Consider the following 13419-nt stretch of genomic DNA (forward strand, 5'->3'; position numbering starts at 1 on the left):
CAAACCCCAGTACCCACTCCACTCCCCCCTCCAACAAAAAAATAAAAGCTGGGCATATTGTGATCCCAGCTACTCAAGTGGAGGTAGGAGGATCTCAGTTCTAGACCAGCCTGGGCAAAGTTAGCTTATGACCCTATCTGAAAAAAAGCAAAAAGGACTGGGGCATGGCTCAAGTAGTAGAGTGCCTACCAAGTGCAAGGCACTGAGTTCAATCTCCAGTTCTGCCAAACAAAAATTATATATATTTACATATATATATATATGTATATGTGTGTGTATGTATATTTGTGTGCATAACAATTTGTAAAGCTTTAGTATAGTCCCTGAGTATAACACACTGTAAGACACTGAATTGAGAATGGAGAGAGAAAATGCCCTCTTGTCCTCAAAAACCTAGTGAAGAGAAACTTGTCCCTGTGATGTAAGGAGTGGGGTGCTGATAATCTGCACAGGGTGTAGCGGCATTGAGGCTGCTGTCAAGCTCCCAGTTGGAGGAAGCAGTCATACCAAGATTTACTGAAAGACAGGCTGAGGGGACTTATAGCTTGCCCTGGGGATTCCAGGGAAGGTGTTGCAGGCCAAGGGAGGCACACAGGTGACACGGGAACTACAAGGACTGAGTGAGGAGTCTGGGGGGATATCCTTGCTGGGGAAGGGCAGAAGCCTGAGCACCAGGTTCACTGAACTGGTGCAGGTCATGCAGCTAATGCCTGATGAGGCGCAGATTAGGATCCAGTTCATTTCTTCCTGCACTTTCCAATGTCTCTGTACTACTCAAGGTAAATTAATCCCCAAGTGACAGAATCCATCTAAATTAAAAAGCATTTCCCACCTGGCGACTCCCCTCACTTCAAGCGTAACTAGGGAAGTGCCTCTGAAGACAGTCCTTTGGAAAGTCATACCTAATGAGTCTAATGCTTTCCCCAGTAATTTGCCCCAGCTCCTGGTTTTGGTTGCAGAGGTGTCTTTGAGCAACACCCATTTGCAATTTAGGAGTCAGCCATTTCTTAAGTGTCCTCCGATTAGCAGAACAGCAGTGCTCTTCCCTGGCCATGCTGCCCACATCAGAAGGTATTGTGGGGCTCCTGCAGACACAGCTTCCTTCTGCCGCTGAAGCTTGGAGCCTGGCCACTGTAAGAACAACCCAGGAGTGGGTCTCCACTCACCGGGGAAGGGTGAGGCCCTCCGACAAATAGAGCTGGACTGGCCTGCTGCTGTAGCTCCACTCCTGCTGCCACAGGAAGAAGTCACAGAAGTACAGCTTCTGGTTGTCGTGAAACCAGGGCTTCTGCCTACACAGCAGAATCAGTCCCCCCTCTCTTGATGGGGTTGGTATCAGCAAGAGAAGACATCATAGAATAATCGGTTAAGAGCAGAGACGCTAGAATCCGGGAGTCCTAGAGTAGAATTTTACTTCCTAATGCTCAGGAGCTGTGTGACCTTGGGCAAGGTACTTGCCCTAGACAGGTTACTTTCCTCATCTAAATCAAGCCATTTCTCTGATGTTAACTAAGAGCTAGACCAAGCAACTCAACCATAAAATTAAGACTACTGAATTTAAAAACACATTTTACTGGAATTTGTGCAAGAAAGACTGTTTTATTCTGAATCTGAAAGCTTAGAAATGTTTCCCCCTGAAATTACTATTTTTACAATAAATGTTTTAAGCAGACAACTACTCCATGATAGCAAAAGACTGTAACTCAGGATTGTTGCAAGGATTGTGAATCTCTCCTGAATGACTGAATGACACCATTTACCATGCTCAGCTTGTCTGGACCAAGTGAAGAATGGGTCATTTACTCATTCATAGGTTATCCTTTGAAAAACTCTTGCTTCTTTCTACCTCCCTTTGATAAAAATATTTTTAGGCTTCTAACGCAGTTGAGTAACGAGATGTTTCTGTTTTGAATAATTGAAAACCATATTTGCTATTTTAAGCCTAAGTGTTCACAGATACCTTATATTCTTTGCTTATGAAATATATGTATTTGGTTCTTGTTTTTTGCTTTCCTTTATTCTGTCTTATAAATGTTTTGGGTAATATTTTGCATTTTTAAAGTAGAGTTTTGGAAAATATCTCAACTCTTTATGCCTTTGTCTTGATATAGCTGATCCTAGATTGCCACAAATATAGCCCTTGAGAGACAAATCTCTATTTGCTTCTAACATCCACAACTAAACAGTGAAGAGAACACTTACAGGTACAAGCATCCTCTGGGGGGTGGACTTTTAAAGTCTTATTGAGAAGTCACTAACTTTGAATTCACCTTCCTATCCAGTCTATCTTCTAAAAAGATCTCTGGGGCTGGTGGAGTGGCTCAAGTGGTAGAGTGCCCATCTAGCAAACATGAGGCCCCCAAGTTCAAACCCCAGCACCCCTAAAACAAAAAACAAACTAAATAGATCTCTAATCCAATGTGTTTCAAGAGTGTTTTCCAGGGCATACTGGTTCCTAGACACTCCTTCAAAAAGAGGTCCACAGCCAAGTAAGCTATAAAAATGCTGCATTCTATAGCCCTATGGCAACTAGGAAACTTTTGGTGACAAATCACAGAAACTATCTCAAAGTAATTTAACAAGAGGTTAGATAATTGTACATTGTAACTGAACATGAGGGGAATTGGTGAGAGGAAGGTGTGTTCAACCAGAAGTTATTGTCAAAAACTCAAATTTGCCAGGTGCCAGTGGCCACACTTGTAATCCTAGCTACTTGGGAGGTAGAGATCAGAAGGATTACAGTTCAAAGCCAACCTGGGTAAATCGTTCACACAATCCTATCTCAAAAATGCCCAACACAAAAAAGAGCTGACATAGTGACTCAAGCCATAAGGGCGCCTGCCTAGCAAGTGTGAGGTCCTGAGTTCAAAAAAAATTAAAGACAAAAAACCTCAGTTCAGCTTCATTCATCCTTTTTATCACAGATTCAGAATATGTAGTGTAATGTAAAATTAGTCCTGCTCCACCTCTCCAGAGGTTTCCCTTGTACTCTTTCTCAAGAGCACCACTCTCCTTTCCACCTGTGATCCTTGAAGTATTTGACCTACCTGGAGTTTTAATCCTCTTTTGCTAGCACAGGGTTATAATTTGGACACTGGTAACTGTTTTGGGTTGCCATAGTGCTGAGGTGTGTCCGGCTCCCTGCCTGGGCTCTGTGTGCACTCACACTATGCACTAATGATCTGATTATATATCCCCAGCAGACAGCTCAGGGACTTGGCTGATAAACGTTTTATCTGCTTTCCAAGTGCCAGTTCTAAGTAGGTGCTTTTTTGTATTTTGGTCTTTAAGTTAAATTTCTTACTTAAAAATGGAGGTTGTGGGAAAGGACTGGACTCTGCTCTGAGGTTTCTAGGAGCTCTGTCCTTTTCTCCTACCACATTTTTAGCAAATTCAGTTTGTTGGAGTCATGTTTACACTTCAGCAGTAAATGGTAGCCATGTGGCACGAGTCCAGGGAGCCCTACACAAACATGGTGACCATCAGCAAATGTGCGGCTTGGCTGTCCATGTGGTTGGAGATTGTTGGGTTGCTTACCATCTTAGCAGATTCTTCCATAGCTCACTGATTTTGTTCTCATTCTGACAGTGGTGAAGGCATGGAGTGTGAGTCACACTCTTGAGAGATCACTGCCTGGGAGCCTAAGCCCGATAAATAAACCTATAAATTAGTCTTCACTTCCAAAGAGCCAGATTAATCTAAGAAGGGTGGAGTTTCTATGATAGTATCTTCTCCATAGAGGGGTCAATGCCAAAAGCGTTGTTCTCTTCTGAACTCCTTGTTCTTTGAAACAATGCTGCTTTGGTTTCTCCCATGGGAGCTGGTACTCCAATTTCCTTAACTAAAAAGAAGGGGAGACTTCATTTCCTGCCCTGGCCTCTGCCCATTGTCTGCGCCTGCAGAAACTACAGATAAAACTGCTCCTTACTTATCCCATCTCCCTGATGCCTCCAGCTTGGACTGGCAGCGAAGGCAGTGTGAAGGAGTGCTCTGGGGCGAAGACAGGAGCACTACCATATGCTACCATATGCAATTGTGCGAGGAACAAGTGCTGGACTGGCAGCCTGCAGTCCTCCCATCAGTTTTCATCTGACCGCTCCAGCGGTGGGACCAAACACATCCTTCTTTGTCATGGTTCACAGAAATTATAAAACTCAAGTTCCCATCCTCTTCATCTTCCAAGAAGAACCAGGGATTCTTGCTCTGGAATCTCACATTGCAATCAGCTGATCTTATCCAAACTCTATTCAAGGCAGCTTTGATGTTTTCAGTTGTCACATGACCTGGCAGTATGAGCCCCAGGACAGCTGCACTGGTTTCCCGTGATGATGACAAGTGCTCTGCACATATTTGGCCGTAGGGAATTAGGTCCAAGCATGAGGAGAGGGTTTGACCTTTGGGAGCCTCACCCATGTGAAAGGAAGAGTCATGATTCACCGCAGTTATGGCAAGCCAGTTGGTTAGATGGTAGGAAGATAAAGAGGGATAGAATTGCTTCTCAGATGAAGTAGAAGCTGAGGCCCAGTTTCACCATGGCTGGGATGATAGTACAATCCTTGGTGGTGAACAAGAGGGCCTGAGTAGAGTGGTGAGTATCAGGGCTCATCAAACTCTCCTGAACCGCTACAACAGAACCACTAGAGCTTGTGATCCAGTAGCTCTGGGGTGAGACCAGCTGTTATACATGTCTAACAAACCTCCAGATATACTGGATGAAAGGCTTCGTGGGCAGAAGACAGGTGTCTAAGGGCAAGGAGCAGGAGTCAAAGGAGGCACAGCGAAAAGATGTGAAAGAGTTGTTTTGAAGAGGGAGAAAGTAATATGGGGAGGCTGTGAAGTCTGAGGGCACAAATGTCAAAGGACCTGAGTTTTGGACACTGGCTCACTCCAAGGCCACTCAGCCGAAGAAGAAAGACAGCAGGGGAAGTGATGATATTGGGACAGTCAAATTTCCTTATTTTTTGTGAGATGGGATTTGAACTCAGTCTTCACACTTACAAAGCAGGCGCTCTACCACTTGAGCCACACCTCCAGTCCATTTTGCTGGGCTATTTTGGAGATGGGTTCTCACAAACTATTTGCCCAGGCTGGCCTGGAACCTCAATCCTCCCAATCTCAAGCTCCCAAGTAGCTAGGATTACAGGCATGAGCCACCAGCACCTGGCTCTGCCAGGTTTCCTTTAGAGCAAGATGATGACAGAAATATTCAGAGAGAGAGAGAGAGTATGGGGAAAATTTGCTGGTGATAAGACTATGGGACCCAGAGGGTATGGAAGAAGGATCTGGGAGGAGACAGAGTGGCAGGTATATGGAGCTCATGGTGAGAGCTCAGGTGGATGGCCTGAAGCTCCTGGGCTTCTGGTGACTGAGGCAGGAGTGAGGCATAATGGGAAGATGGGACCCAGTGTTGGCTCACAGTGCAAGGTCATGGTAGATGCTCTCCCCTGCAGCCTCCACCATAAACAGGTGTTTTTCTTGGAGGCCTGGGATGAGGTGGGATCAGAACTTCAGGAAAGGCATTGCTCCTGGAACAGGAGGCTGGGGTGTCCCCTCTCTGGGGCCCTATTGCATTGTGGCACTGGAGCACAAGGTACATGGATGTGAATCTGTCTCTCCATGGCACGTCATCATTGATGTAAGCTTATTAAAATAATGTGGTTACATATTGCAGTCCCCATGTTACACTGGTATTCACTACTAAGCATTTCCAATTAATTTTTTCTTTTTTTGCAGCAGTGGGGTTTGAACTCAGGGCCTCATGCTTGCTAGTCAGGCACTCTTACCATTGAGCCACTCTGCCAGCCCAGCATTTCCAAAGATAAAGCAATAGTTGTGTTTTGAACCCCAAATACCACATATGGCTGTGTATACAATGTCCAATATATAACATAACATGACACTGGAAAGGTTCTCTCTCTACCCACGAGATTTTTGATTAAATTCATAAACTTCTGGGATAAATGTGAAATAGCTCAATGTCTACTAATACTTCATTCATTAAGTTAATTTCAATGTACATTTAAAATCATGCTACATAAAATAAAACTTTAAGAACTTGCCAGGAGCCGGTGGCTCGCGCCTGTAATCCTAGCTACTCAGGAGGCAGAGATCAGAAGGATCATAGTTCGAAGCCACCCTGTGCAAATAGTAGGAGAGACCTGATCTTCAAAAATAACATCACAAAAATAGTGCTTGTGGAGTGGCTCAAGGTGAAGACCCTGAACTGCAAAAATCAAAAAACAAAAAAAGAACTAGTGTTTTCCTTCACTCATATTTTGTAACATGATTTTCATTCAAGTTCAACAAAATCTTTGACCAGTGGCTTGTTTTGGAGCCACTCTCCAAATCCTGAAGCACGGTTCTCACACCAACATCACCTTTCTACGCACTGCATCGCTTGAGGTCGAGGTCTTGGGAATCTGCATTCCTGCTCAGCTTCAAATGTCCCCATCTCCAAGCCCTCTCTGCCTACCTTAGGACAGCTGGCTTTTCCGTTTTTGCAGTAGGTGGGAATTTTCCATCTCCATTTAATGTACTGCTTTAAAAAGTAATCTTTTTCATGATTCGAAGCCAGCCTGGGCACATAGTTCACTGCACTCTATCCCGAAAAAACCCCGATAACTTGGCTGGTGGAGTGGCTCAAGTGATAGAGCACCTGCCTAGCAAGTGTGAGGCCCTGAATTCAAACCTCAGTACTGCCAAAAATAAAAAAATAAAACTTAGTATGCTTGTTTACAGCTTTTCTGTCCCCTAGAAAAGTAATTAAATCTATGTTTAATTTCTTTGACAACAAACTGTTTTCAAGGGCCTCTATTTAATGATTGAAAACTAATAGTGGTCAGAACACTTTCAGGTGAACAATGCGTTCAAAAAAGTGATTAGGGTTGGGTTCACAGTTCAAGTGATGAGAGTACCTGCGTAGTAAGTACAAGAGACCAAGTTCAAACCTCAGTACTGCAAAAAAAAAAAAAAAAAAAAAAACCACCTGTGCAGGTATCTATAGGTTTATTTTTCTCATTCTTGAAAATTAGCTTCAATTTTGACTATTGTGTAGTAAGAAAAATATGGAGTTTAAAGTTATTCAGACTCTAAAATCCTAGGTATTCCACTGGCAAACCTGGTGACTTTGAACAATGGCTTCACCTCCCTTACCTTCAGTTTCCTACTGTTTAAGTTGAGATAAGGATGTCTGCAACCTAGGAGGGTTCTGAGAATAGTATGACTGGGGGTTGAAAATGGTAGCCTTTTCCCCACCAAGAATCTTTTATTAACAGAACAAAACAATGCCTATTGGAAAAGACTCTTCACTCCTAGTCACGTGGTAGTGAGTTTAGTGTTGTTCTTATTTCTTTATGTAAGCCAAATTATCCCATGATTCAGACTGGAAGGTATTAGAATCAATGTTGTCAGGAATAAATCTGACATAAAATCTTTGGTCAGATCAACAAATGCAGGAGAATGTGAAATTTGGCCAGGCACTGGTGGCTCATGTCTTTAATTCTAACTACTCAGGAGGTAGAGATGAGAAGGATGTGGTTTTAAAGACAGCCCCGGGCAAATAGTTTGAGAGACCCTATCTCAAAAATACCCAATACAGATCAGGGCTGGTCCAGTGGCTCAAGTGGTAGAGCACCTGCCTATCAGGAATGGGGCTCTGAGTTTAAACTCTAGTACTGCCAAAAAAAAAGGATGTAGAATTTGAATTTTACTTTTACTGGCCAATGCAGGATGCTATGAAAAGCTTCCTCCTCACAGTATCTGTGGCTGGCTGGATTCATTTGTGATACCATATCCACCAGCAATGAGATCACCAGAAAGTACAAAATTAGAGGTTCATCTTGAAAACTCCTATTGCATATGAATGACCATACTGTTAGAATCTAAAGTTTAATCTTTTTTGATTTTTGTCTCCAGAAGATAACACTGTTAGAATGATTTTGGGAAAATATGGTAGGGCATCCACCATAATCCCCAGGAACTATCCTGGTTATCAACTCACTGCGATTCTTCAAGGATTCCTTTATCTGGGTTTTAAAATAGTGTATTCTGGTGTGCCAAAAAGATGATTAAATCATTTCTTTCCCACAGCATAAATAGGTTCGTCTGCTTGTCAGAATTGAGCTCCCCAAAGGCCACAGGGTGCCCCAGGCCTTGGCCCTAAAGAGCTCACTGTGATGCAGCGCCTGCACCAAGGCCAGCTGATCCCTAGCAGTGTGAGCCCCGCAAGGAGCATGCCTGCAGCGCCAGTAGCTTGGCCCTTGGCTTTTTAAGGCTATTTGTGGTCAACACTTCAATGTGTGTATGGCAATATTTTTCTTAGTTTGACCTTTGTTTGTATATTTTTTGGAAGGGAGGGTGTTGAGGCAGGGTCTTACCATATAGCCCAGGCTGGCCTTAGCATTCCCAGTGCTGGAATTATAGGCACGCACCACTATCTCTGGCATTTATAGCACTTCTGAACCATACTAAGACAATTCCATCCACATTTTTGTTTATGTTATATAGGTTTGTTCTTTTTTTTCTCACATATAGGTGGGTTTTCTATGAAGTTAAAAAAAACCAAAAAGAAGCATATGCAGGGCTGGCAGAGTGGCTCAAGCAGTAAAAGTACCTGCTTACCAAAGCATGAGGCCCTGAGTTAAAAAAAAAAAAACACAAAAAAACAACAAAAAGCATATGCATTAGGATCCCTCATTTACTTGGGCCTCTTCTAAGGCCCTGTACCTAAATTTGTATTTATTAATTTGTATTTTTTTTTTAATAAAGAGAACCCTCTAAATCATATAAACTGTAAGCTCCATAAAATCTGGAACTTCCTCTGATACTAAGAAAGGTCACTCCACCCCAAATTATGGAAAATGTTAATATGATTAACTTTTAATCTTTTCCTTTGGTTAATTTTTACTTTCTAACTGCTCAGTTCTAAAGTGGATTACAAGTGCAATAAATTTCTTCAAAGAATTCTTCTCAAAATAAAACTACCAGTCATACATTCAACTCATGGTTTTGTTCATTTATTCATTCATTTGTCCAAGCCCTCCCCTTACCTTTGCAGTCAGTTGAGTTGTGAAGCAGCTCATGGGTTCTGGGGAGGAGAGAGGAAGGAGAAAGCTAGAAGGCATGGTGCTGGTGCTGGCCCAGAGGAGGTCTATCAGTCTTCTAGGGCAGATACAAAGCACCACCAAGGGGTGGCTTAAAACAAAGTTTATTCTCTCACTGTCTGGAGGCTAGAAGTCCAAAGGCAAGATGTTGGCAGGGAGTCTGAAGGCTCTAGGTTTCTGGTACTGCCAGTGATTTTAGGCCTTTCTTGTCTTGTAGAGGCATCTCTCCAGTCTCTGCTTCTGTAGTCAAATGGCATTCTCCCTCTATCTATGTGCATTTCTTCTTATAAGAATACCATCAGCCAGACATGCCTGTAACCCCAGCCTCCCAGAGGCTGAGGCAGAAGGATCACAAGTTCAAGGATGTCTGGGCCACATAGTGAGTTTGAAACCAGTGAGACTCCATCTCGAAATAAATATTTTAAAAGGTTTGGGGATGCAAACCTTAAAAGGTTGGTAGAACACTTGCCTGGCATGCTCAGGGCCCTAGGTTCAATCCCCAGTGTTGCAAAAACAAACAAACGCTTCATCTTAATTTGATCATATCTCCAAAGACTTTCCAAGTGAGGTCACTTTCACAGGATGATGGAATGTGGACTTCAGCATGTCTTTTGGGTTGAGGGCTATAATTCAGCCCATTACAGGGGATTTGGGGCAGAGTATTCCTGACCTTAGGTCTTATGGTCCAATCCTCTGTGAAGAGGCCGTGTCCCTCTGTGTGCCACCCAGCTCTGGCTATATGAGGAGCTTCCTACCTTTGATAGGGTCCTTTCCTTTCTCTGCTCCCCTTGCCCCCCAACATTTTGCTGGTATAGTGGTTGGAAGCACCAACTCTTGAATCACAGTGAAGGGTTTCAATCTTGCCCTAGGACTTAATAGTGGTTTGAGAACTCACTTCAAAAGAGCATGTGCAGCTGTCATGACACTTGTAGAATAAACAAAAGCTCTTGGGCAGTATGTGTGACTTCTCCATGAACCAGTCTCTTCATCAGTGAAATGGAAATGATAAATTACCTGCCTGAAGGATGCTGTGAAGATTAAACAGGAATCTGGTGTGCCTGGTCCAGCCTGACACATACTAAATGCTCAGTAAATGTTAGCTACGATAACCATATTCCAACACCACAAAACACAGTGCAGACACTGAGTTGTCTTAATGAATGAGCACCCACTAAATAATAATTCTAATTCCACTTAGAATAAAAGTCAAAGTCCTTACTAGGTCCAACTGGTTCTACATGTCACCCCAGTTACTTTCCTGGCTCAGGTCCTCTTACTCTCTGCTCAGACTGGCCTCCTGATTGTTTCTTGCTATGTTCATTGTCATCTCAAGGCCTATGACTTTGGTCCTTCTGCTGAATGCTCTTCCTCCATGCTTTACTTATGTCACTTCCCTCATGTGGCCTGGTCTTTAATGCCCTCTTTCAAGCAGCATCTTGCCATCACCCCCTTTCCCTCATCCTGCTGCATTTCTCTTCAAGTAACAGGACTATATATTTTCATTTATTGTCTCTTCTATTACCCAGCTGCATGTCCAGCAGCAGCTGACCTAAGCAGACTTTAAGGATGCATTGCTTATCAGTCACATTGTTGTGCCATCCACAGTTGAGGGGTAGCATGGAGGGGAAAAACTAGGGCAAAATTCTTATGCTATCTCTACAATGAGAATGGAGCTTGCTCTTTTTTGGGGGCCGGGAGGATGAGGGAGGAGAGGGCAGTATTGGGGTTTGAACTCAGGGTTTCATGCTTGTTAGGTAGGCACTCTACCACTTAAGCCACACTGCCAGCCCCATAAGGGCTGGTTTTCCTCTCCTTTGGGAAGTAGGACAAGAACTTTGGATCTTACCTGCCAGGGGTGATCCCCTGGGGCCCAACTGAGGTCACTGTAAGACCTTCCTCCTTGCGGTGGTGCACTGTCCCATTCTCCTGAACCAACTCCAAGTGACCTGGGGGTTGGGAGGGTATAGCCTGTGTGACTGCTCAAGCATCTCCCTGGATGGAACTCTTGCCTTTCCTTGGCAGGTTGTCTCTGAAGCTAGTGAGACAAATGGAAAGTTTCCTAAATTGTGATCTTCTGGCTTCACCAGATGCTGATCACCATGGCTGGCCCACAGTACTGCTCCAACAGGTTAGGAAGGGTACCCTCTCATTCTGTGGTGTCAGAAGGACTCTGCCCTTCCAGTGGAGGAAAACGGATGCTCTGTTAGAGGCAGGAGAAAGATGAGGCTGGACTCCCAAGTAAAAAGGAGATGCCTCTGCCTGATAGCCCTCCTCACGTGTGTGTCAGGAAAACTTTCTTGAGGCCTCCGCTTCTCCAGGATGTCTCCTTCTGGCTCACCTGGCACCTTGTCACATCTGTGTGATCCCATCACCTTGGCCTCATCACAGCATGAGCTGTCCCAGTGTCTGTCTTCCCACTGGAAGAAACTGAGTCTTCTGCATCACAAGTCTGGCCCAGGAGGGGCACTCACTTTTGAGTGCACTCAATAAATCACTGCACGGTGGGGAGCTGGGTGCTTGTAACTGGATTGGAAGCACTGGGAAATGGTAAGGCTGAGGAGGTCACAAATGGGGAGAAAAACTTGTCACTTTCCATACATTTATGGATAACTATCCTGTTTTTAGTTTCTGTCTAGTGAGCTGAGGCACTACAAAATTATTTCAGTATAGTGTCAGCTATAAAACTTGAGTTCCCATGAAGTCAAGGCTTTTTGTCTCAAGGCTACCCTCTTACACACGATTGTTTCTAGACCCTGAATCTAACTTTGTATGCTTTTCCTTAAGATACCACCCCTGGCCCTGAAATTGTTTAAAACTCCAATTCACAAGACCTGATATGGAAACAGAATAGTGATTAAAAGGCACACTCACTGCCCTCATGCAGCAAGTCTTGTAAGTATAGCAAGATGGGCAGTAGGCAGGTGGCCACAGGCGGGGCTGAGATGGGCATTGGCAGGTCTACATAGTGGATTTTTTTGGCTGTCAACCTAAATCCCTTCATTTTTCTACCATACTGCAAGCCTTCGTGGGAGTTGAGGCCTGCCTGACAACAGGGGCCCAAAGGCCAGATCCTGGTTCTTCTAAATGATGAGAAGGCTTCTGCCTGGGGCTGATGCTTGAACTAGTGTCACTGGAGAATTTGTTCAGACATTGGCAACGGAAGCTGCAGGGCCTGGGGCTAGTCACAACACTGCCATGCTAGACTATTTCTGTGGTTCAGGCTGCCCAGCTTCCCTTAGCACATTCTTCCTAAGCCTGGGGTTTCTAGACTCCCAGTGGATTCCTTAAGTGGAGTATCTCTTCTCTACAACCAAGAACCCTGAGTGGTACAAAACTCCTCAGTCTTGGCACAGAAAGGCAAGCTTTACAAAGTCAGACATCTATGCCAATACTTGAAGGATGAGCTAGAAAAGGAGTGAAAAGGTGGAAACAGTAACGAAAGCAACGTTCCAGGCAGAGGAATACTACCTGTAAAGGCTTGAGGCAGTATGAAAAATAATGCAAAAAGGTGCCAAATTTATTTTGACTTAAAACTAGGTGGAAAGCCATTTACTGAGTTCTAAGTGGCAGGATTTACACACAATTTCTTCCTTTGGCTGCTGTTAAAAACAAGGGCTAAGGAAGGCCAATAAAAACTGTTGTACCAAGTCATAAAATGAAGGTAGGTAAGAGGATAAAGCGAGTTGTCCAGTTTCTATGGCATTTGGAAAACAAAGCCTACAAAACTTGATAAATTGGATGTAGGGTTTTATAGCAACTGAAAAGGTGATCTGTTTTTAAGAGAATGGGTGGCTCCCACTGAAGACTGAGATGGAACAGCCAGTAAGATAAAAAAAAAAAAAACCTAAGCACCAAGTCCACAGGAAACAAGCGAACAGTCTTGTCAAGAATGGATGACAAATGCTGCTTACAGGATAGTCAAAACCTTCTGGATATAGCATTGGGCTATTGATGACCTTCGGAAGGCTTTCAGGTGCACAGGAGTGTGCCTTACTGAAGTTTGAAAATAGTTAACAATTCTTTTAAAAGAAACTGAGGACAATACAGATATAAAAATCTGAGATGTCACAATACATACTGATAGCAATAACATTACAAAAGTCATTCATTCAAGGTACATCCAAACATTGTACCATAGCATGTCAGGCTAGACAATTTAGTTCATCAATGCCTTTGGAATGAGATAGCAATTATTGCCTATTCGCTATAGAGCTGTTATTTGAAGCACTACTGGAGTGTATGGTGTGGAGGAATGCAAACCTAACTTTTCTAATAACCACTACACTACAGATTCCATTCTGCTCCATACCCTAAACTG

The sequence above is a fragment of the Castor canadensis genome, chromosome 1 (genome assembly GCF_047511655.1).
Source record: "Castor canadensis chromosome 1, mCasCan1.hap1v2, whole genome shotgun sequence".
NCBI lineage: Eukaryota > Metazoa > Chordata > Mammalia > Rodentia > Castoridae > Castor > Castor canadensis.